This window comes from Elgaria multicarinata, chromosome 11 (genome assembly GCF_023053635.1).
Source record: "Elgaria multicarinata webbii isolate HBS135686 ecotype San Diego chromosome 11, rElgMul1.1.pri, whole genome shotgun sequence".
NCBI lineage: Eukaryota > Metazoa > Chordata > Lepidosauria > Squamata > Anguidae > Elgaria > Elgaria multicarinata.
In genome coordinates, this window is record NC_086181.1 from 26,092,842 (window position 1) to 26,116,647 (window position 23,806).

The following is a 23,806-nucleotide window of genomic DNA, read 5'->3' on the forward strand; positions in this document are numbered from 1 at the left end:
GAAAAAAAGTTCAGCGGTTGGGTTGCAATTAATTTTTTTTTTATGGGTAAGCAGGAGGGGGAGATAAGCCTTTTTCAGTATTGATAGAAAGCTTCATCTCCCAATTGTGCTGATAAGTGATCACCCCATGAAGCATCCTCCAATCCCAATGTTGGAAGAGGGGACTAAGCCACAGGTGTACAGTGAAACTTTTCTTTCCCTATCTTTGTGGGGTAGGACTTTGGTCATTGAGGAGTGGGTTTTTCTTGAGCTGTTTTTGGAGGAGTTAGATGGAGATTTTGGCCGTGACAGGTGTGATGTCCCTCTTCACATCCAAGACATCACACAGCCGTCTGGATGCAGGGCAATGATCCCAGAAACTGTGAATCCCAGGATCATCTCCCTTGCATCCCTCTACACCCTTAGGTGTACAAAGGGCCATAGACTCCACAGTAAAACTAATTTCTCTTTCCACACATTAACAATGCAATCTTATTAAATCTACAATGCAGGAAGTCCTTTTCAGTTCAGTGGGACTTACTCAGAGGTAAGTGTATATAGTACTACAGCAAAATTGATCAATGACATCTGAAAAAAACCCAGCCATATCAGCAAACACAGTCATCTAAAAAAAAAAAATGCAAGAATGGGCAATTATTTCTGCTGTGTATTGCTTTTTGTGGCCCATCCAAAGCCCTATTGTCCCTCACTTTCTGTCTAAATGGGAGAGAAAGCTATTATACAGTTGTGGAAAATACATTTTCTTCATCCGTTCCACAGGGTATCCCCAGATTGAAATGGGTAGTTATCTTCTTTCCAATTACCAAAAGGATGGTGATTAATTCTGCTGATTCTCAAAATCCCCATGGAATTTAGGAAGCCACTAGCAAAACTAAGCACAAAGACAGCAAAGGATGTTATAAATATGGTCAGTAATATTTAGAGGGAGGGAGAGGGACGTAAGAGAAGACTAATGATAGATTTCTGGAAGAAAATTAGGTAAACTCTGTGAGTAGAGTGAAGATTTGCTTTGTATTGAGGATGATGGTTTTAGTGTGCTTACTGCCGTTTCTGCACTTTCCCATGGTATGCAAGAGTCATATTGAGAAAGGTAGGATCCCAATCCCTTACCCTCCACTTCAGAAATATCATCAGTCAGGAGACATTATCGTTGGTAGTATAGTTTCTGTTAGTGGCTTCTTTTCCAATCCAGTTGCCTTCACTGAACAACCCCCACCAGCTACATCAGAGGAACTCGTGTAAGGACTGACCTGTTTGCTCATTTTATATCCTTTGATTGTGTAGCCAGAATGCTCAGAAAATAAGAGCATGCTGGACGAGATAGCGGCATGTTACATCTCTAAAAATATTTCAAACTTACTGGGGTCTTTCTTTTTTTATCATGGGAAGAAGACTAGAAGGGGCAGGAGGTGCATGACATTGTGAACAGGACCTGTGGAAATCCATGAGTACCTAGGAACACGTATGCAATAAAAAGCTTGTATGATGAGGCCTTTACGCACTTTAGTAAGGTTTCCCTTAAAATGATAGAGAGTCATGTAGCACTGATATGTTCTGTTTTGTTCTTTGCGTGGACCACCTACCATTTATTAATACAACAAGAATGATGGTATATAAGTGTGATAATACTATTAATGCTGATGCTGCAGAACATAGTGACAATAATTAAATGATATGTGAAGGAGTCTTCTGATGCAGACTGCAACTTTCATTGTAGGGTATTGCCTAAGCATTACCAGCATCTCCTGGCCTTGGCATTTGCAGTAAAGGAGATCAATGAAAACCCTCAGATCTTATCCAATGTCACCTTGGGCTTCCACATCTATGACAGCAATTTATACGAACAGCAGGTCTATTATGCCACAATGCTACTCTTATCCACCTTGGAGAAATTTATGCCAAACTACAAATGTGATCATCAACATAATTCAAAAGCAATAATTGGGGGATTGGACTCCAAAATCTCTCTTCACGTGGCAAATATCTTGGATATATATAAGATTCCACAGGTGGGTTATTTTGGGAGCTTGGGGGATCTACCATGACTTTCACACTTTATTTCTTTTTTACTTTCTAGTTTCATTTTGTAATTTGGAGACAGAAATTAGTGCACTGGAAATAATGAGGTGGCTAATTCCATCAAAGGAGGCTCCCTCCCTGCCCCACTCAATCATTCAAACACATAATGAATAAACTCTTCCCCAATCCACACGTCCAGGCTCAGATAAACTGAGATAAACTAGGTGCCCTCTTCAGCTCTAAATTTATTTATCTATTTATTTATTTATTACATTTTTATACAGCCCAATAGCCAAAGGGGACACCTGAGATCAACTAGGTGCCCCCTTCAGCTCAGTACCTTGGGTGACCCAGCTCACCCACCCTTAAGGCCAGTCCTATGCATGTACATTGCTCTGAAAGTCTCATGGCTATATGGAGATGGTTTTTAATGTCTTTTGTCCAACTCAAAATCTCTCCTTAGCTCATCTATGGCCCTGCTCCTGTCATGAATGCGAAAACTCCAGGCCTTCCCTTCTACCAGTTGGCACCACAGGAAACTCTTCAGTATGAGGGGATTCTGTCTTTGCTCCTCCATTTCAGGTGGACGTGGATTGGGATTGTTGTTATGGATATTGATAATGGAGAAAGGTTTCTACAAGTGGTCATTCCACTGTTTTCTAAGAGCGGTGTCTGTTTTGCCTTCATAGAAAGAATCCCCAAATTTAGTTTTGACACTAAAATTAATTATGTACTGCAACAGGGAGCAAAAATACATGATAAAGTGATGGGCAGCAATGCCAATGTAGTGGTGGCGTATGCAGAATCCTATTCCATGGCAACATTTCAGTGGCTTCCATATCTCTCAGAACAAGAGGATGTGGAAAAGGAAACTAAAGGGAAAGTATGGATAATAACAGCTCAGTTTGAGTTCACTTCACTTGCCCTACAAAGGAATTGGGATACAGGGATATTCCATGGCACGATATCTTTTAGAACTCACTCCAGTGATGTACCGGGATTTCAGCAATTTCTTGAGAGCAGAAACCCTTATAGCTCTAAAGGAGATGGTTTTATCAGGGATTTCTGGCAACAGGCCTTTGGCTGTGTATTCCCAGATAGTATTGTGAGCAAGGCGGATGTGGACATTTGCACAGGGGAGGAGAAGCTGGAGAACCTTCCTGCATCTTTCTTTGAAATGAGCATGATTGGACACAGCTACAGCATCTACAATGCAGTCTATGCAGTGGTCCATGCCCTACATCATGCCATGTCCTCTTCTGGAGCTGCACATCATGCAATGAAAGATGGAGGGGAACTCAAGCTTCAGAATCTACAGTTTGGTCAGGTAATAAGGTCCAGTTCCTCATATAACAGGGGATTCCATATTGTGTATTATTTCCTCCAAAATTCTTCTTAGCTTTTTCACCTTCCTTTCCTTGCCCAAACTAGAAATCATAGAATCATAGAATCATAGAATAGCAGAGTTGGAAGGGGCCTACAAGGCCATCGAGTCCAACCCCCTGCTCAATGCAGGAATCCACCCTAAAGCATCCCTGACAGATGGTTGTCCAGCTGCCTCTTGAATGCCTCTAGTGTGGGAGAGCCCACAACCTCCCTAGGTAGCTGATTCCACCATCGCACTGCTCTAACAGTTAGGAAGTTTTTCCTGATGTCCAGCCGGAATCTGGCTTCCTTTAACTTGAACCCGTTATTCTGTGTCCTGCACTCTGGGAGGATTGAGAAGAGATCCTGGCCCTCCTCTGTGTGACAACCTTTTAAGTATTTGAAGAGTGCTATCATGTCTCCCCTCAATCTTCTCTTCTCCAGGCTAAACATACCCAGTTCTTTCAGTCTCTCTTCATAGGGCTTTGTTTCTAGACCTCTGATCATCCTGGTTGCCCTCTTCTGAACATGCTCCAGCTTGGCTGCGTCCTTCTTGAATTGTGGAGCCCAGAACTGGACACAATACTCTAGATGAGGCCTAACCAGGGCCGAATAGAGAGGAACCTGTACCTCACATGATTTGGAAGCTATACTTCTATTAATGCAGCCCAAAATAGCATTTGCCTTTCTTGCAGCCATATCGCACTGTTGGCTCATATTCAGCTTGTGATCTACAACAATTCCAAGATCTTTCTCGTTTGTAGTATTGCTGAGCCAAGTGTCCCCCATCTTGTAACTGTGCATTTGGTTTCTATTCCCTAAATGTAGAACTTGGCATTTATCCCTATTAAATTTCATTCTGTTGTTTTCAGCCCAGCACTCCAGCCTATCAAGATCACTTTGAAGTTTGTTTCTGTCTTCCAGGGTATTAGCTATCCCACCCAATTTGGTGTCATCTGCAAATTTGATCAGCGTTCCCTGCACCTCCTCGTCCAAATCATTAATAAAAATGTTGAAGAGCACTGGGCCCAGGACTGAGCCCTGCGGCACCCCACTCGTTGCCTCTCCCCAGTTTGAGGAGGTTCCATTGATAAGTACTCTTTGAGTCCGATTCTGTAGCCAACTGTGGATCCACCTAATAGTTGTTCCATCTAGCCCACTTTTAGCTAGTTTGTTAATCAGAATGTCATGTGGTACTTTGTCAAAAGCTTTGCTGAAGTCAAGATATATGACATCCACAGCATTCCCACAGTCCACAAGGGAGGTTACCTGATCAAAAAATGAGATCAAATTAGTCTGACAGGATTTGTTCCTGACAAATCCATGTTGGCTTCTAGTAATCACTGCATTGATTTCAAGGTGTTTACAGATTGACTTCTTTATAATCTGCTCCAAAATTTTCCCAGGGATGGATGTCAGACTGACTGGTCTGTAGTTCCCAGGTTCCTCCTTTTTGCCCTTTTTGAAGATAGGGACAACGTTAGCCCTCCTCCAGTCGTCCGGCACCTCACCCGTTTTCCATGATTTTGCAAAGATAATAGACAAAGGTTCTGAGAGTTCTTCTGCTAGCTCCTTCATTACTCTTGGATGCAGTTCAAATAATGGAATAGTTCCTGTTTCACTTAGTCATTATGCTTTCCTGTTGCTGCTTTGGGAACATATTTTAAGACCAGTGTAGGCTGTACTTTTACTGATTCGTGTAGCATGGCCTCGTGCAATCTCTGACTCACAAAGGATGAAAACGTCCTCCAGAGCCTTCTCCAGGGCTGGCCTTAGTGATGGTGCTGCTGAGCTGAGGGGGATGGGCAAACCTAGCTGTTCCTGATGTTGTTTTAATGTACAGTCTGTGCCTGAATTATGATGAATTATGGTGGTAAAAAGTGACTGCCTGTAACCTTTCTTTCAAGGTTCTGCAGGTTGGGTATAAACTGCAAACATGTTCTTCTTTCAGTTAGCTATAATGTATGCTTCCTTCAGTTTCCACTTTGATATAATGTGCACTAGGCGAAAATCAGTGGAAGTCAGCTTTATTTTAAGGCGACATTGCTAGGGTTGGGTGAACTCACCCCTCTCTGCACCATGTTCATGCCACCAGAGCCATGCTGGCTCCCAACCCTATTCACCATGTGCAGCAAGGCGCTGGGCTGTCCACAAACAACTGGTGAGTGGCACATGGCTGCCCACTCCCTTACTGAGTCACAATTTGGATGATGTTGGTGCTACATACTGATTTCAAGTTCTGGCTGTTTTGGCCGTTAAAGATCCAAAAATGCCCTCTTCTAAACTCTTGCTATTTTCCCCCCATTCTAGCTCCAACCATTTCTAAAATGGGTCTCATTTAACAACAGTGCAGGGGGAAAAGTTTCCTTCAGCCAGAATGGGGAGCTAGTCACTGGACTGGATGTGATCAACTGGGTGATTTTTTCCAACCAAACATTTCATAGGGTGAGAGTGGGGAGGATGGATCCTGAAGCTCGTCTTGGTCAACCATTCACCATTGATGAAGAGGCCATAACATGGCATGGCCAGTTTAATCAGGTAGGCTCTAATGGTCAGCTATTTGGAAAGAGACTGGTTAGAAATGAGCAACAGTCCTGATGTCTGTTGTGCAATATTTTTATTGTGCAATAACAAACACTTATAAAGGAAGAATAAGGTGTCAGCCTCATGATTCTGTTCTCCCAATAACTTTGTTGACTGAGAAACTGCTGCAAGAATTTTTAATGTGAAGATAGTTGTACTTCTAATGTTTTGAACAAGTCTGTAATAAATTAGAGGTCCTGCAAAATCCCTTGAGTGGAGAGCTGTTGAAGCCTGGTACATCCTGAACCAAATGCTAGTGCTTGTAGATAATGTGTTTGATTCATTGAGAAAGATTCTAGAGACCAAAATTCTAGAGATATTCCCATTGTTAGCCCAAACCATACTATCCATAGAAGATAATTTGCAGAAAATTCAGCAGAAGTGAATTTAAGAAGTGGGGGAAATGGTAGACTTCAATAATTTGTGTGAACACAACAAAGATATCATCTCTACACTCTCCGTACAAGTACTTCTTGTACAAATTGATGGATGCATTCAGAATAGTAGAATTTTCTGACGCTGACATAAAAAGGTCAACAATACTATGGGCAACTGGGCTGCCAATGGCCACTCTTTTTATCTGTAGGAAAAAAACCTGAACATCACATTGAAAATTATTGTGTTCTGAAATGATATCAAGTAAATCCATAAGAGAATTGTTGGGAGGATTTTCTACAGAGCGAGAATTCAGTACATCTTGTAAAGTAGATCTGGCACCCATCGTAATCAAACATGTGGTAGCCTCCATACTAATTTTTTTGACCTGTTGAATAAAATGTCCAGTACCTTTAATGCAAGATGTTGAAAAAATTATAGCTGGCATGAGAAAGGAGTTTATATATTGAGCTAATGGTTCCAACAAAGAGCCTGATCCGGAAATAATTGGTCTACGATGAGGTGGAAATCCATCTCTGTGGATCTTAGGAAGAGCATAATGGTACTAGATTCTTTCATGAGAAATGCAGTGAAATTGGTATCGACATAACCTAAAGCTAATTCCTCCAGTGCTACAATCAGGAGCAGGAAGAGAAAAATATGTCTCTTATGGATTCCTTTCATTTAATTTTGTTATTGTTAATTGTTTCACCAATGACACATAATCCATTGTTATAATAAAGAAAAGACAGAAAAGACTGTAGCACATCAAATACTCCCCATTAATATGTTTTTATTTAAAAATTTAAGCAAAATAAATAATAGTTTAAAATAGTAAATAAAAAGTAGTAAAATTGATGAGCAATGCAATACTTGAAACCTTCGAAGCCTACTTAAAAAGAAATTCTGCCCAGAGTCTCTTCAGTAAAATACAGAAAAGGGCTTCAAAGCTTATGGATTCCAAGGTCCTTTTTCTTTCATTATAATAGTTCTTTTATTTTCCAAATAGTCCCGGCCTCTTTCTCGGTGTACTGTGAGTTGCCAACCTGGTTCTCACAAGAAAATCAAGGAGGGTGAACCCTTTTGCTGCTATGATTGCATCCCATGTCCAGAAGGGAAGATTTCAAACCAGGAGGGTAAGAAGTATACTGCACAGTTTTATAAAAGCAGAATAATTGTAATTGAGACAAATGTATTAAATTATCCATGCATCAGAGTTTTCTTCAATATTGATCAAAATGTTATGTAAGGAGGGCCTGGAAGGAAGCTATAAAAATGGAAAGAATCTGGCAAGCATCTCGGACTGGATGTCTTTGAGCATTTCTTCATGAGACTTTCATTGTGTGCTTGTGGTTGGTCACTTACATTTTACACAACACCACTCACCTCCAGGGCCCCTCCAATGCTTTCTGGACATTATAGCAGTGTATTTCTCAACAGTCAATTTGAGAAGAGATTTTTATCACACTTCGAAGCGTGGTAGCTTTTACAGTGAGCTTCCGGATACCCGCTATAATGCAACTATATCTTAGCCCCGTCTAGTGGGTTTGTAGTGAAACATATAGAACTTGCCAAGAAAGAAAACATTCAAATAAAACCATGTGAAAAGAACTTGATCTTAATCCTGCAAGGAATATGGAAGCAAAAGCCGTGGTAAGGGTGAAGGCTTCTAGCCTTGTGTAGAAATGTCCTCAGTGATCATTGGGAGGACTAAATAAATCCAGCAAATACCAATGACAAAAGCATTCTGAGTAGTCTATTGATGGGTAGTTCTGGTGATAACTGAAGTTAGAATACACCTTTCAAATATTAAAAGGGTTACCCAATCAGGCAGTTCGCTAGACAAAAACACCAATAGCCACAAGGTAAGAAATATCTCATTCATATATATTGGTTGAGAACCGGACTTGGAAGATGTTGCAATAATCACTATACAAATGGATGGTTCCTGAGTAGCTGATTGAGATCACTGATCTCAGTAGCTTGTGCCCATGATGCCCATGACTCCAACTGCCACTACTGCCTTCAGGATCTAGAAGTTTCTAGGAGGGTAGTGGGTTCTCCCCCTTTCCCCCTTTTTCTCTTCCTTCCATTCCAACATGGGTAGCTTTGTCAAGCAAACCACCTCACCCACCACCCCAATTCTTTCACATTGGTTGTGGAAGAGATATGGAGCGTTCCTTTACTGTCTATGTCTTTCATCCTTAAAGCACAAGAAAAATGTCTAATCACACAATCATGTTGTTGGAAATAATACACTGTGCCTTATTTCCCCCACTAAGCATGCCTGTCTCATGCTTGGGGAGTTTGCATAATTACGCTTGACGCCTTTGCATTAACACAGTGAGGGTGGGTTGTTGTGGTGGTGAACAAATCACTCTGAATCAATTGGCAGTTAACGGTCCTGATGTGGTATGTCAACTACAGCAATTTGCCACCTGTTGCTGAGTTTGAATGGTATGGCAAGCGACTTCAGGGAGGGTAATTATGCCCCCCCCCAAAAAACCCGCAAGTGACTGACATGTGCAGCAGGGGGAATAAGCCACTGTGATTTATTTACCCCACCACGATTGCGTGAAGCTGGCCATCATTTTAAACCAACCCCTGTCATACGTCATATCACGAGTAGTGACAATGTGCATTGATTTTCATGGAGAATGTTGGTATGTGTCGGAGAAGAGGGTTTTGAAATACAAATAAAAAAATTATAGCATATGTAAGTTTGTTTGCATGTGAACTCAAAATCCCGTGTTTTCTTTTTTCAGATGCAAATGACTGTGTGAAATGCTCAGACAAAGACTATCCAAGCAAAAAGCAAGATTTCTGTATTCCAAAGAGAATAACTTTCTTGTCTTATAGAGAACCTTTGGGGCTCAGTTTAGCCTCATTTGCTCTTTCCTTTTCTTTTACAACAGCTCTGGTGCTGGGGACATTTATGAAGCACCACAATACTCCCATAGTCATAGCCAATAACCGGAACCTCACCTACACTCTCCTCATCTCCCTCCTGCTCTGCTTCCTTTGTGCATTGCTATTCATTGGTCGTCCTCAGAAGGTGACATGTCTCCTCCGACAAACAGCCTTTGGCCTCATCTTCTCAGTGGCTGTTTCATGTGTGCTGGCAAAAACCATCATGGTAGTTCTGGCTTTCATGGCCACCAGGCCTGGATCCAGGATCAGGAAGTGGTTGGGGAAGGAGCTGGCCAGCTCCATTGTGGTTTCCTGCTCCCTCAATCAAGTAGGCATCTGTACGGGGTGGCTGGCAACTTCTGCCCCATTCCCAGATGAGGACCTGCACTCATGGACTGAAGAAATTGTACTGGAATGTAACGACGGTTCCGTGACTCTGTTTTACTGTGTCCTGGGCTACATGGGCTTCCTGGCAATGTTGAGCTTGACAGTAGCTTTCCTTGCCAGGAAGTTACCCGACAGTTTCAACGAAGCCAAATTTATCACTTTCAGCATGTTGGTCTTTTGTAGTGTGTGGTTATCCTTTGTTCCCACCTATCTGAGCACCAAGGGGAAATACATGGTAGCCGTGGAGATCTTTTCTATCTTAGCTTCAAGTGCTGGATTGCTGGGTTGTATCTTTTTGCCTAAATGTTTCATTATTATGTTGAGGCCTGAGCTGAACAACAGGGAACAGCTAATCAGAAAGCTATCCTGAGATATACTCTGTTCTACGTAGGGGTGGATGAACTCACCCGTGTTTGGCTTCAATGGATCCTTGGCAAGCCGCCACCACCAACGCATGCCCCCTGTTCTCTGTGCCATGTGAGCTTCTTCGCAGCACAGGAAGTGCCCATTTTTTGGCTTTAAAATGTTTTTAAAGGAAACAAATATAAAATTAAAATGGACTTCCACTTTTCTCCACTGCAAAAATATGTAACAATTAGGGGTGTGCACGGACCCCCCGCTCCGCTTCACTTGCAGATCCGCCATTTTTCGGAGCGGGTCGCTCCGCCCCGCCCCCGCTCCGCCCACTTCCGCTCCGCTCCGCTCGGAGCTCCGGATCGGATCCGGAGCTCCGTTTTTGCCCCCCCATAGGCTTGCATTGAAAGCTAAAAAAGTAAACAACTTTTTTTCCGTTGAAGTTAGAAACCTCACGTTTGGCACCATGACACCTCATGGGCGTATACACACACACGCCAAGTTTCAAGGCAATCCCATCATCCCCTGATTTTTGGCGAATTTTTGAAAATCGGGCACCCCATTCACACCCCTTGGGATAGCTCCGTCAATTTGCATGTTAGAAACCTCAAACTCGGCACCAGGGCAGCTTATCCATGTGTCCACATGCACGCCAAGTTGCAAGCAAATCCCATCATCCCCTGATTTTTGGCGCGGCTCTACCCTCTAACGCACCTCCCATAACCCTAATTCACACCCCTTTAGATAGCTCCGTCAATTTGCACGTTAGAAACCTCAAACTCAGCACCATGATAGCTTATCCACGTGTCCACATGCACGCCAAGTTGCAAGGCAATCCCATCATCCCCTGATTTTTGGGGAATTTATGAAAATCGGGCACCCCATTCACACCCCTTGGGATAGCTCCGTCAATTTGCATGTTAGAAACCTCAAACTCGGCACCAGGGCAGCTTATCCATGTGTCCACATGCACGCCAAGTTGCAAGCAAATCCCATCATCCCCTGATTTTTGGCATGGCTTAACTCACCCCAAATTGTCCCATTCTACAACTACGTCAATTTGCACGTTAGAAACCTCAAACTCAGCACCATGATAGCTTATCCACGTGTCCACATGCACGCCAAGTTTCAAGGCAATCCCATCATCCCCTGATTTTTGGGGAATTTATGAAAATCGGGCACCCCATTCACACCCCTTGGGATAGCTCCGTCAATTTGCATGTTAGAAACCTCAAACTCGGCACCAGGGCAGCTTATCCATGTGTCCACATGCACGCCAAGTTGCAAGCAAATCCCATCATCCCCTGATTTTTGGCGCGGCTTAAACTTTTTAACTCACCCCAAATCAAGTCCCATTCTACAACTACGTCAATTTGCACGTTAGAAACCTATCCTTTGGTCCCATGACAGCTTACCCATGTGTCCCCATGGACACCAAGTTTCAAGGCAATCCCATCATCCCCTGATGTTAGGGGAACTTTTGAAATTTGAACACTCCAGTATGTCAGGGATTTAAAGTTGCAATTGCAGACAGCTCAATGGGGCCAGTTCCAAGGCAATCCCAACATGCCACGAGATAACCCTAAATCTTCTGGCACATTTGAAAAAGGGATTATTGAATTTGATAAAGTCTAAGTGAGCGCAGGAAGGACTTCTCCCCTTAGTCAAAGCAAGACACATACACCATCGCTGCAAGGCGGGAAGGGGAGAAGGGAGGGAAAGCAGGCAGGCAGCATGCATTGTAGTGCCGCAAGGATGGCTTGAGCACTAACGCATAGCAAACCAACCCATAAGTGGGCGCAAAGTGAGGCAAAGATGGCTGGTTGTTTCTTTCTAAGCCAGCAGTTACGCCTTGAGGGGCACAGAGGAGGACGACTGGGAGCAAGCGTGCCGGAGGGTGCTGGCCACGAACCGCAAAGCCCATCTCCCAGGCACCAGGCGGGCAGAGCAGGCGAGGAGTCAGTCCTGGCAGATGCCCCACCACAGCAGCACCCCGGGGGAGGCGGGCAGACAGGCAGGCAGGCATGGGTTGGCGGGCCCAGAAAAGCTGGTACCTTGCACAAGTAAGCCATAGATCTGTGGGGGAGTCAGTCCCAGCAGATCCAGCTACCTCACAAGGATGGCTCCCAGGCAGGCGGGCAGGCGCCTCCACTGTAGTGGCTGTGCTCAACTCGGCGGGCGCACTACAAGACGAGTTGAAGTGAGAGCTCACTTCTCAGGAAATGTAGTGGCTGTGCTACGGGAGATCGGTGGACTGCTGGAGCTTAGCTTTTTCTCTGAGGGGAAGTCCATGAGTTGAAGTGACAGCTTGCTTCTCAAAGACAGGGTTACAGCGGAAGAGGGGTGGGACGAGACCGGGGAGACAAGCTCGACCAGTGACTACTACTAATCCCCACATCCTGGAGGACCACAGCATCCCACACAAAGTGGCTGTGGTGAAGTCAATGGCTGTCATGAGTCGAAGTGAGTGCTGACTTCTCAGGAGGAAACTTAAACTGTCCCTAGTATGCACTAAGTGGCTGTGCTATGGGAGTTCGGTGGACTGTTGGAGTACCAGCCACAATTGGGGAAGTGAATGAGTTTCAGTGAAAGGTTGCTTCTCAAAATCAGCACACAGATCAAGGACTCCATTTGATCCCCGAGCTATCTAAAGGGTGACCCGTGGACTGCTGGAGTTTTCCTCCGGTTCCCGGTGGCTGGGATGGGTCTCGGCTTCTCAAAGCCATGGCACTGCTGCATATGCAGTGCAGCTTCTCGAAAGAGAGCTGTCCCACGGAAAAACGGTGCATTACTGGAGCTTAGCTTTTTCTCAAAGGGGAAGTCAATGAGTTGAAGTGAAAGGTTGCTTCGGAAGTCTATGGCTTTCATGAGTTTCAGTGACAGCTTGCTTCTCAAAGAGGGCGTTACAGCGGAAGAGGGGTGGGACGAGACCAGGGAGAGGAGCTCGACCAGCTGCTGCGACTAATCCTCACCCACATCCTGGAGGACCACAGCATCCGCAGTAGTGGCTGTGGTGAAGTCAATGGCTGTCATGAGTTGAAGTGAGTGCTCACTTCTCAGGAAAATTAAACTGTCCGTACACACTAAGTGGCTGTTCTATGGGCGATCGGTGGACACCTGGAGTACCACCCGCACATAGGGGAAGTCCATGAGTTGAAGTGACAGCTTGCTTCTCAAAGATAGGGTTACAGCGGAAGAGGGGTGGGACGAGACCGGGGAGAGAAGCTCGACCAGTGGCTACTACTAATCCCCACATCCTGGAGGACCACAGCATCCCACACAAAGTGGCTGTGGTGAAGTCAACGGCTGTCATGAGTCGAAGTGAGTGCTCACTTCTCAGGAGGAAACTTAAACTGTCCCTGTGCAGTCAGTGGTTGGGGAGAGAGGCACGGCCAGCTGTGCCTCCACCGTAGGGGCTGTGCTCAAGTGTCTGAACTTGGAGTCGAAGTGAGAGCTCAAAATTGCTCCATATGAGACTGGGGAGAGAAGCTCGACCAGCTTCTGCTACTAATCCTCACCCACATCCTGGTGGAACAAAGCATCCACCGAGAAGTGGCTGTGGTGAAGTCAATGGCTGTCATGAGTTGAAGTGAGTGCTGACTTCTCAGGAGGAAACTTAAACTGTCCCTACGCACTAAGTGGCTGTGCTATGGGCGATCGGTCGACTACTGGAGTACCACCCGCACATAGGGGAAGTCCATGAGTTGAAGTGACAGCTTGCTTCTCAAAGATAGGGTTACAGCGGAAGAGGGGTGGGACGAGACCGGGGAGAGAAGCTCGACCAGTGGCTACTACTAATCCCCACATCCTGGAGGACCACAGCATCCCACACAAAGTGGCTGTGGTGAAGTCAACGGCTGTCATGAGTCGAAGTGAGTGCTCACTTCTCAGGAGGAAACTTAAACTGTCCCTGTGCAGTCAGTGGTTGGGGAGAGAGGCACGGCCAGCTGTGCCTCCACCGTAGGGGCTGTGCTCAAGTGTCTGAACTTGGAGTCGAAGTGAGAGCTCAAAATTGCTCCATATGAGACCAGGGAGAGGAGCTCGACCAGCTGCTGCGACTAATCCTCACCCACATCCTGGAGGACCACAGCATCCGCAGTAGTGGCTGTGGTGAAGTCAATGGCTGTCATGAGTTGAAGTGAGTGCTCACTTCTCAGGAGGAAACTTAAACTGTCCCTATGCACTAAGTGGCTGTGCTATGGGAGTTCGGTGGACTACTGGAGTACCAGCCGCAATTGGGGAAGTGAATGAGTTTCAGTGAAAGGTTGCTTCTCAAAATCAGCACACTGATCGGGTCACCCAGAGGTCCACAGCCTCTACGTAGTGGCTGTGCTGAAGTCAATGACTTCCATGAGTTTAAGTGAAAGGTTGCTTCTCAAAGGCGAGGACTTGCCTGTTTCATTTTCGCAGCGAGACAGGCAGCTGCAGTAACACTCACAACCACACACACAAGGACAGCTTTTGCACAGAGGCTCATGAGTTCAAGTGACAGCTTACTTCTCAAAACCATACTTCGGGATCAGGGAGTACGTCTTCCACTCCCAGGGCACTCCAAAGGGCGACCCGTGGACTGCTGGACTTTACCTCCCTCAGTTGGGGAAGTGAATGATGAGTTTAAGTGAAAGCTTGCTTCTCAAAGACGGGTTACAGCAGAAGGGGAAGAGGAAGAGGATGAGACTGAGGAGAGAGAGGTTGCATCGGAAGTCTATGGCTTTCATGAGTTTCATGAGTTGAAGTGAGTGCTCACTTCTCAGGAAAATTAAACTGTCCGTACACACTAAGTGGCTGTTCTATGGGCGATCGGTCGACTGCTGGAGTACCTCCCACACATAGGGGAAGTCCATGAGTCGAAGTGAAAGCTCACTTCTCAGATAACTTGAATTGCGAGACTGGGGAGAGACGCTCGGCCAGCTGCTGCAACTAATCCTCCTCACCCACATCCTGGTGGAACAAAGCATCCACCGAGAAGTGGCTGTGGTGAAGTCAATGGCTGTCATGAGTCGAAGTGAAAGCTCACTTCTCAGGAGGAAACTTAAACTGTCCCTATGCACTAAGTGGCTGTGATATGGGCGTTCGGTGGACTGTTGGAGTACCAGCCGCAATTGGGGAAGTCCATGAGTTGAAGTGAGTGCTCACTTCTCAGGAAAATTAAACTGTCCGTACACACAAAGTGGCTGTGGTATGGGCGATCGGTGGACACCTGGAGTACCACCCGCACATAGGGGAAGTCCATGAGTTGAAGTGACAGCTTGCTTCTCAGGAGGAAACTTAAACTGTCCCTACGCACTAAGTGGCTGTGCTATGGGCGATCGGTCGACTACTGGAGTACCACCCGCACATAGGGGAAGTCCATGAGTTGAAGTGACAGCTTGCTTCTCAAAGACAGGGTTACAGCGGAAGAGGGGTGGGACGAGACCGGGGAGAGAAGCTCGACCAGCGACTGCTACTTATCCCCACATCCTGGAGGACCACAGCATCCACAGTAGTGGCTGTGGTGAAGTCAATGGCTGTCATGAGTTGAAGTGAGTGCTCACTTCTCAGGAGGAAACTTAAACTGTCCCTGTGCAGTCAGTGGTTGGGGAGAGAGGCACGGCCAGCTGTGCCTCCACCGTAGGGGCTGTGCTCAAGTGTCTGAACTTGAAGTCGAAGTGAGAGCTCAAAATTGCTCCATATGAGACTGGGGAGAGAAGCTCGACCAGCGACTGCTACTTATCCCCACATCCTGGAGGACCACAGCATCCGCAGTAGTGGCTGTGGTGAAGTCAATGGCTGTCATGAGTTGAAGTGAGTGCTCACTTCTCAGGAGGAAACTTAAACTGTCCCTGTGCAGTCAGTGGTTGGGGAGAGAGGCACGGCCAGCTGTGCCTCCACCGTAGGGGCTGTGCTCAAGTGTCTGAACTTGAAGTCGAAGTGAGAGCTCAAAATTGCTCCATATGAGACTGGGGAGAGAAGCTCGACCAGCGACTGCTACTTATCCCCACATCCTGGAGGACCACAGCATCCGCAGTAGTGGCTGTGGTGAAGTCAATGGCTGTCATGAGTTGAAGTGAGTGCTCACTTCTCAGGAGGAAACTTAAACTGTCCCTATGCACTAAGTGGCTGTGCTATGGGCGTTCGGTGGACTGTTGGAGTACCAGCCGCAATTGGGGAAGTGAATGAGTTTCAGTGAAAGGTTGCTTCTCAAAATCAGCACACAGATCAAGGACTCCATTTGATCCCCGAGCTATCTAAAGGGCGACCCGTGGACTGCTGGAGTGTAACCTCCCTCACCCTCAATTGGGGAAGTGAATGAGTTTCAGTGAAAGGTTGCTTCTCAAAATCAGCACACTGATGGAGTCACCCAGAGGTCCACAGCCTCTATGTAGTGGCTGTGCTGAAGTCAATGACTTCCATGAGTTCAAGTGAAAGGTTGCTTCTCAAAGGCGAGGACTCGCCTGTTTGCTTCTCAAAAAACCATACTTCTGGATCAGGGAGTACGTCTTCCACTCCCAGGGCACTCCAAAGGGCGACCCGTGGACTGCTGGAGAGAGGCAGCCTGGCTAGTGGTGGTGGTGGTGCCAGGCATTGCCTTGCCCCCTGCTTGCACCTCACCTAAACGTGCAGTCAATCATGGACAAACGGTTGTAAACCGCCCAGAGAGCTTTGGCTGTGGGGCGGTATATAAATGTAATTAATTAAATAAATAAATAAATAAATAAATAAATAAATGGAGTCTTTTGGAACTGGGTGGAAAACTATCCGGATGAGTTGACTAAGCTGTACCGGACGCCACAGAAATGAAATGAACTCAAGTGCGGTGCTTTGCCCTCACAGTCAGTCACACACACGCACGGTGACAAACTCTGCCTAGTGCCTACAGAGACGAATGTAATGATTCAGAGTTGATGTTGTGAACTGTAACACAGCCACTAAATAATAAGAATAAGAATAAGAAAAATATAATTAAAATAATAATAAAAAGAAAAAACCAGCCTGCCTGAACTGTAGTGTGCCTGCCAACCCAAGGAGGGGTGGAATTAAAGGGAGCCTGCCTGTCACTCCCACGAGGGCTTGAGGGTGGGGTATCCCAGCAGGGGGAGATTGCCCTTCAGAAAGACCAGCTGCTCCACCAAGTCCGGCTCCAAGCGAGAGCGGTGAGGGGTCACTATGTCGCCCGCCATAGAGAACACCCTCTCGCTTGGAACACTGGTGGGTGGGCAGCTGAGTCGATCCATGGCCACCCGCGCCAGGTCCGGCCAAATCTGAAAACGGGATGACCAGTAGGCCAGGGGGTCCATGGAGGAGTCCTCGATGGGCTCTGACAGGTAACGCTGCACGGTGGTTGCAGCGTCATCCTGGCTGGTGGCTGGGGAGGGTCTCTGCCCAAACACGGTGTGCAGAGCCTCTTCCCAATACCCCTCGCCTGTGCTGCTGCTGGGAGGGATGCAGGTGAGGCTGCTGCTGGTGCTGCTGGTGCTGCTGCGGGGAGGGGTGGCCTGCTCCTCTGCCTCACTCTGCCCCACCCTCTTGGCCCATGCCGCCCGCACTTCGCCCACCAGCGTTTCCACCCAGTGCTGCCTGCTATTTGGCCCACAAAGCCCATCCTTCACACGAGGGTCGCACATGGCTGCCAACATGTGGACCCTGTCGGTTTGGATGGGCTCCAGCCTCCGCGTCAGGCCGTCCCTCAGCCTAGTCACCGCTTCGCGGACCTCGGGCTCGAAGCGCCTGCCGGTGACGGGATCCCTGTACTCCAGAAAGTCGCCCATCTGTTTCTGGAGATGCCTGCATACAGGGATCACCTGGCTGAGGAGGGCAGAGCTTTTGCTCAGGGTCTCGGTGGCGTTCAGGAACGGCTTGAGGACCGCCACCAGCTGGGACATGGCGTCCCACTGCTGCTTGCCCAGGTGGTGGACGCCCATGTCCCTGACCCTGAACAAGTCGTGGATGGCACGCTGTTGCTCCACCATCCGCTCCAGCATCAGGTAGGTGGAGTTCCAGCGTGTCACCACATCCTGCACTAGCCTGTGCTGCGGGAGATTCAACTCCTCCTGCTTCTCCCGCAGCAAGCGACTGCCCTTGACGCTGTGGTGGAAATGGCCTGCCACCTTTCTGCAGCTCTCCAGGAGGTTACGGATCCCGGACAGGGGACCGAGGTTGGGCTTGCTGCTGCCCATCCCAAGGCCATCCCTCACCACCAGGTTCAAGACGTGCGCGATGCAGCGGACGCCCTCGAATCCGCCGTCGCGCACCGCCTTCACCATGTTGGCTCCCCCGTCCGTGACCATGTAACCGCGGGTGACCTTCTGCCCAGCTAGCCACCCATCCACCATGCGGTTCATGGCCTCCGTAATCTCCCCTGCCGTGTGGGACTGGTCCATCACTTGCGTGTGGAGGAGGGCCCAGCAGTAGCCCTCCTTGCCAGTCCCTGTAGTGCTGGATCCTTCCTGCCCCACGGCTGCCCACCAGTGTGCCGTCAGGGACAGGTAAGCGTGCACTCCGCCCTCGCTGGACCAAATGTCCGAGGTGAAGTGCACCATCCGTGCCTCTGCCTGGCACAGACGACCCAGCACTAACTCCCTGCAGGAACGGTACAGGGAAGGCACCACCCGCCTGCTCAGGGTGGTGCGACACGGCAGCTTGTAGTATGGCACCACAAGCGCCATCAGCCTCTTGAAGCCTGCGTTGTCGACGAGGCTGAATGGCTGGTCGTCCAACGCCACCATCTCACCGATTGACGTGGTGATCTGGGAGGGCGTTGGAAAACGCCATCTTGTGGTTCCATACTTCCCCCACCCCATTTCCGGCAGGGTTGCCTGCCTAACCCTTGTGGGGATGGGAGATGGAGAGCTGAGACTGGAAGTGCCAGCAGCAGCAGCAGCAGCAGCAGCAGCAGCAGCCACCGCCTTCGGCTTTCCCCTGGAACCAGTCGCCTTGCCCGCCTCTTTCCCCAGCAAGACCGACTGGTGCTGCCTCTTAAGATGCATCTTCATGCTGCTGGTTCCATAATGCCCTGTCGATGAACCCCTGCTTAGGCTGAGTTTGCAGTGGCGACAGACAGCAAAGCGGGGATCCGCTCCCAACTCAAAGTGGTCCCACACGATGCTTGTCTTTCGTTTCCGTGGTGACACCACCAATTGCCCGCCTGAGCTCTCTGGTGTTGCCACAGAAACAGGGGTGTGGGATGAGACTGGGGAGAGAGCCTCGGCCTGCTGCTGCTCCTCCTCAGCCCCCACATCCTGGAGGCCCACCGCCTCCTCCTCCTCCTCCCCCCCCTCCACTGTGCTGAGGACCTCGTCTAGGTCCATCATCGGGCTCGTGGGCTGAAAGGAGAATGAAGGAGTTGGGGATACTCCTCCTCCTCTAATGGCACTGCTGCCACGTGCCTCTTGCAAACGGGCACTTTTCCCATTCCCACCCTCAAAAAGAGAACGCCGGGCACAAGTTGCAGAAGAGAGTGGCTCTGCCTGCTGCTTGTCCTGCTTCTGTTTTGGAGCAGTCAGCCAAGGAGTTGCCCGTTTGAGTTTCACAGGAGGAGAGGAAGCCTGCTTACTGCTGGCAGACTGAGCCTTGCTGCTTTCAGCACGCCTGCTTCCTCTTTTCATGATGACTAACAAAATATTAATACTACTAATACTATGTATAAGGTACTACTAAGAATATGTATAAGAAGATATAATATGTTTAAATGTAGGGAAATGGGACAAGAACAATAAAATATACTACTACTAATATGTATGAGAATATACTAATATATATATATATATCTACTACTAAGAATATCTACAAGAATATAATAATATGTTTAAGAATATTACTAATAAATGTAGGGAAATGGGACAAGAAATGGGACAACCACTACTATAACAAGAACAAAATATGAATACTACTACTACTAATATGTATGAGAATGTATACTAATAGACTACTAAGACTATGTCAAAGAATATAATATAATATGTTTAAGAATAGGGAAATGGTGTGCGTATGCTTTCCCCAAAATGCTCAATCTGTGGCTGCCTGTTGAACTTGACAAAAGCAGCCCACTCCGTCGAAGTTACACAGAGAAGAAAAAGAGAATCCAATTTTTTTGGTATATTTGGTATATAGAAGATAGAAGGAAACACAATCAGGATTTAAGAGAGGGGAGGGGGGAAAAGAACCAACCACTACTATAATATGTATGAGAATGTATACTAATAGACTACTAAGACTATGTCAAAGAATATAATATAATATGTTTAAGAATAGGGAAATGGTGTGCGTATGCTTTCCCCAAAATGCTCAATCTGTGGCTGCCTGTTGAACTTGACAAAAGCAGCCCACTCCGTCGAAGTTACACAGAGAAGAAAAAGAGAATCCAATTTTTTTGGTATATTTGGTATATAGAAGATAGAAGGAAACACAATCAGGATTTAAGAGAGGGGAGGGGGGAAAAGAACCAACCACTACTATAATATGTATGAGAATGTATACTAATAGACTACTAAGACTATGTCAAAGAATATAATATAATATGTTTAAGAATAGGGAAATGGTGTGCGTATGCTTTCCCCAAAATGCTCAATCTGTGGCTGCCTGTTGAACTTGACAAAAGCAGCCCACTCCGTCGAAGTTACACAGAGAAGAAAAAGAGAATCCAATTTTTTTGGTATATTTGGTATATAGAAGATAGAAGGAAACACAATCAGGATTTAAGAGAGGGGAGGGGGGAAAAGAACCAACCACTACTATAATATGTATGAGAATGTACTAATAGACTACTAAGACTATGTCAAAGAATATAATAATAATATGTTTAAGAATAGGGAAATGGTGTGCGTATGCTTTCCCCAAAATGCTCAATCTGTGGCTGCCTGTTGAACTTGACAAAAGCAGCCCACTCCGTCGAAGTTACACAGAGAAGAAAAAGAGAATCCAATTTTTTTGGTATATTTGGTATATAGAAGATAGAAGGAAACACAATCAGGATTTAAGAGAGGGGAGGGGGGAAAAGAACCAACCACTACTATAAGAAGAACAAAATATGAATACTAATATAATATGTATGAGAATATATACTAATGGACTATGTGAAAGAATATAATAAAATATGTTTAAGAATATAAATGTAGGGAAATGGGACAAAAACTGTGTGTATGCTTTCAAAAGAAAGCTTTCACAAAAGCAGAACAGTCAGGCTTTAATACAGGGAAGGGGGGGGGGCAACCAACCCAACCAACCCAACCACACACTCCAAAATTCAAAAATAAAGTTTATATTAAATCAAAGTAAGGGGAAAACACAGGGCAAACTAAGCTACAAGTCAGAAAGAAGCAAACAAACACACACACACGCCAAACTAAACCTATCCTAATCTATCTCCAAAGTCCAAAGCAGGAGCACTAACTAACTAAGTGTTCCCTCCACGAACGCCAACCCACAAAGAGACACAAAACAGAAAGTTCTCAGGGTGGGTCTGCCTTAGTCCCCCCTCCAACGCTGGGATTGGAGGAGGATGCTTTCTGAGGAGATCAATTCTCATCAGGATTGGGAGTTGAATGTGCCTGTCATCGCTTCCAAAAAAATAAAAATAAAAAAATAAAAAAAACCCAAACCCCGATTTTTAAAAAAATATTGCACGTGAACCACAGCACGCAGAAAGTTGAGAGTGGTCTCAAAATGACCCCCATCCACGACTCTCTGTGCACAAGAATTTTCAGAACGATAGCTTAAACCCCCCCCCAGTTATCCCCGATTCTTTCCCTCAATGCAATCCTATGGGCGAAAAGCCGAAACGGAGCCCCGCGGTTGACCCTATTTTTAAAAAAATATTGCACGTGAACCACAGCACGCAGAAAGTTGAGAGTGGTCTCAAAATGACCCCCATCCACGACTCTCTGTGCACAAGAATTTTCAGAACGATAGCTTAAACCCCCCCCCAGTTATCCCCGATTCTTTCCCTCAATGCAATCCTATGGGCGAAAAGCCGAAACGGAGCCCCGCGGTTGACCCTATTTTTAAAAAAATATTGCACGTGAACCACAGCACGCAGAAAGTTGAGAGTGGTCTCAAAATGACCCCCATCCACGACTCTCTGTGCACAAGAATTTTCAGAACGATAGCTTAAACCCCCCCCCAGTTATCCCCGATTCTTTCCCTCAATGCAATCCTATGGGCGAAAAGCCGAAACGCAGTTTGAGCCCCGCGGTTGCCCCGATTTTTAAAAAAATATTGCACGTGAACCACAGCACGCAGAGAGGTGAGAGTGGTCTCAAAATGACCCCCATCCACGACTCTCTGTGCACAAGAATTTCCAGAACGATAGCTTCAAAAACAACGTAGTTATGCGCGATTATTTGCCGCAATGCAATCCTATGGCGAAATGTTTTCAAGATGGCGACCGGAGCGCTCCGACTGAACTCGGAGCTCCGAAAAATGGTCGCTTCTCTTCGCCTTGCTTCTAGGGGGTCCGCGGTCCGCTCCTACTCCGCCTCTGGGTAAGGCGGAGCAGGCCAATCCGCTACTGCTTCTACGCTCCTAATCGGAGCGGAGCACATCCCTAGTAACAATATTTTCTCCTACTCTATAATTACAAAGAAAAACAAAGAGAGTTTCTGTTGTCTTAACGTTTTCTTCATATTCATTGAATCCACAGATAAACAAATCATTTTTTCTAGTTCTTTCAAGAAGACTATAGGAGGTTTCTGCTCGATTATAAACCTAGATGAAACGGCATGAATTACCGGATTCCTATTATAAGAACATAGCTCATTTCTTATTCTTTTGGTGTATAAAAACACATCTGTTACACATTTTGTTTGTAATTCTCATTAAGTCTTGTAACTTTCATGATATATAATTTTGATTGTCAATGTAACTGCCTATTTTGCCTTAAAACGTATCTTATCTCAATCATGTCCAAAAACCTCTGGTTGGTGTACATAGACATCTTATGTTTACTGTTGTTTTTAAGTATATGCAATTGGGTGCCTTTTGGCTCTGTTTATTATTGCACTTCACCAACTGCAGCCCTTTGTGTCGTTACATCTGGATGTAACCAAGGCTGTTGCTAGACAGGGCTGAAGCGCGTGTTACATACCGGTGACGTCCTTACAGATCCACATGACGTTCACCAGGATCCATATTAATCCTGTGGTGAAACCTCTGTTGTGCCGTGTTTTATGAAATGGCTTCAAGCCTGGTTTTTCCTGTCGGGGCACACTAATTTGGATACGGGGGGTGGAGGTGTGGGACAAAATGAGGTCAGCACGGTTTCCGGCGAGGTCAGCACTGGTCAGGAAGAAGGCATGCTAAGGGGAGTGGCCAGCAGTTTCGGCCAAACCTCATCCTCCATTTGCGCCCTGTGTGCAGCTGTGGTAGTGGTGCGGCTTCTTTTTTTAACTAAACAGGTCCACTTTGCGCACGAACGGAGGACCGAAAAACTGTCTGGTGAGTTGTTGGGGTGGTGGTGGTGGAGGTGTAGGTTATGTGCAGCTTGGTACCTCTGTGTGGTTCACTTTTTGGGAAGGCGGGCATCCAACTGTAATGTGAAGTTTGTGGCCTGTCGCGGTGGGCAGCCACAGGTACCGTCCTAATGCTGGTGGTTTAGGCTGCGCAGACGATGTAAAGGCGAGTGAGGGAATGACGGGCACAGTAGAGGCAGGCAGGGCTGTGTGCCTATTGGTGCGGGTACGCAGCAGCTGGGTGTAAGGGAGCAACAGGCGAGGGTGGGCGGCCATCTTCCATCGGCCGCACGGCGGCAGGCAGAAGGTCAGGGAAGCATCAGCCCATTGGGTGGGCACATGTCCTGGGGCCCCTTTGCACTGTGTCAATACACGCCCCTATCCTCTGA

General features: G+C 46.7%; 1 pseudogene; it reads left to right on the top strand.

The window, feature by feature from the left end:
- The first annotated feature begins 485 nt into the window (after window positions 1-485).
- On the top strand, window positions 486-10,030 carry LOC134405590 (vomeronasal type-2 receptor 26-like; annotated as a pseudogene).
- Window positions 10,031-23,806: the final 13,776 nt, after the last annotated feature.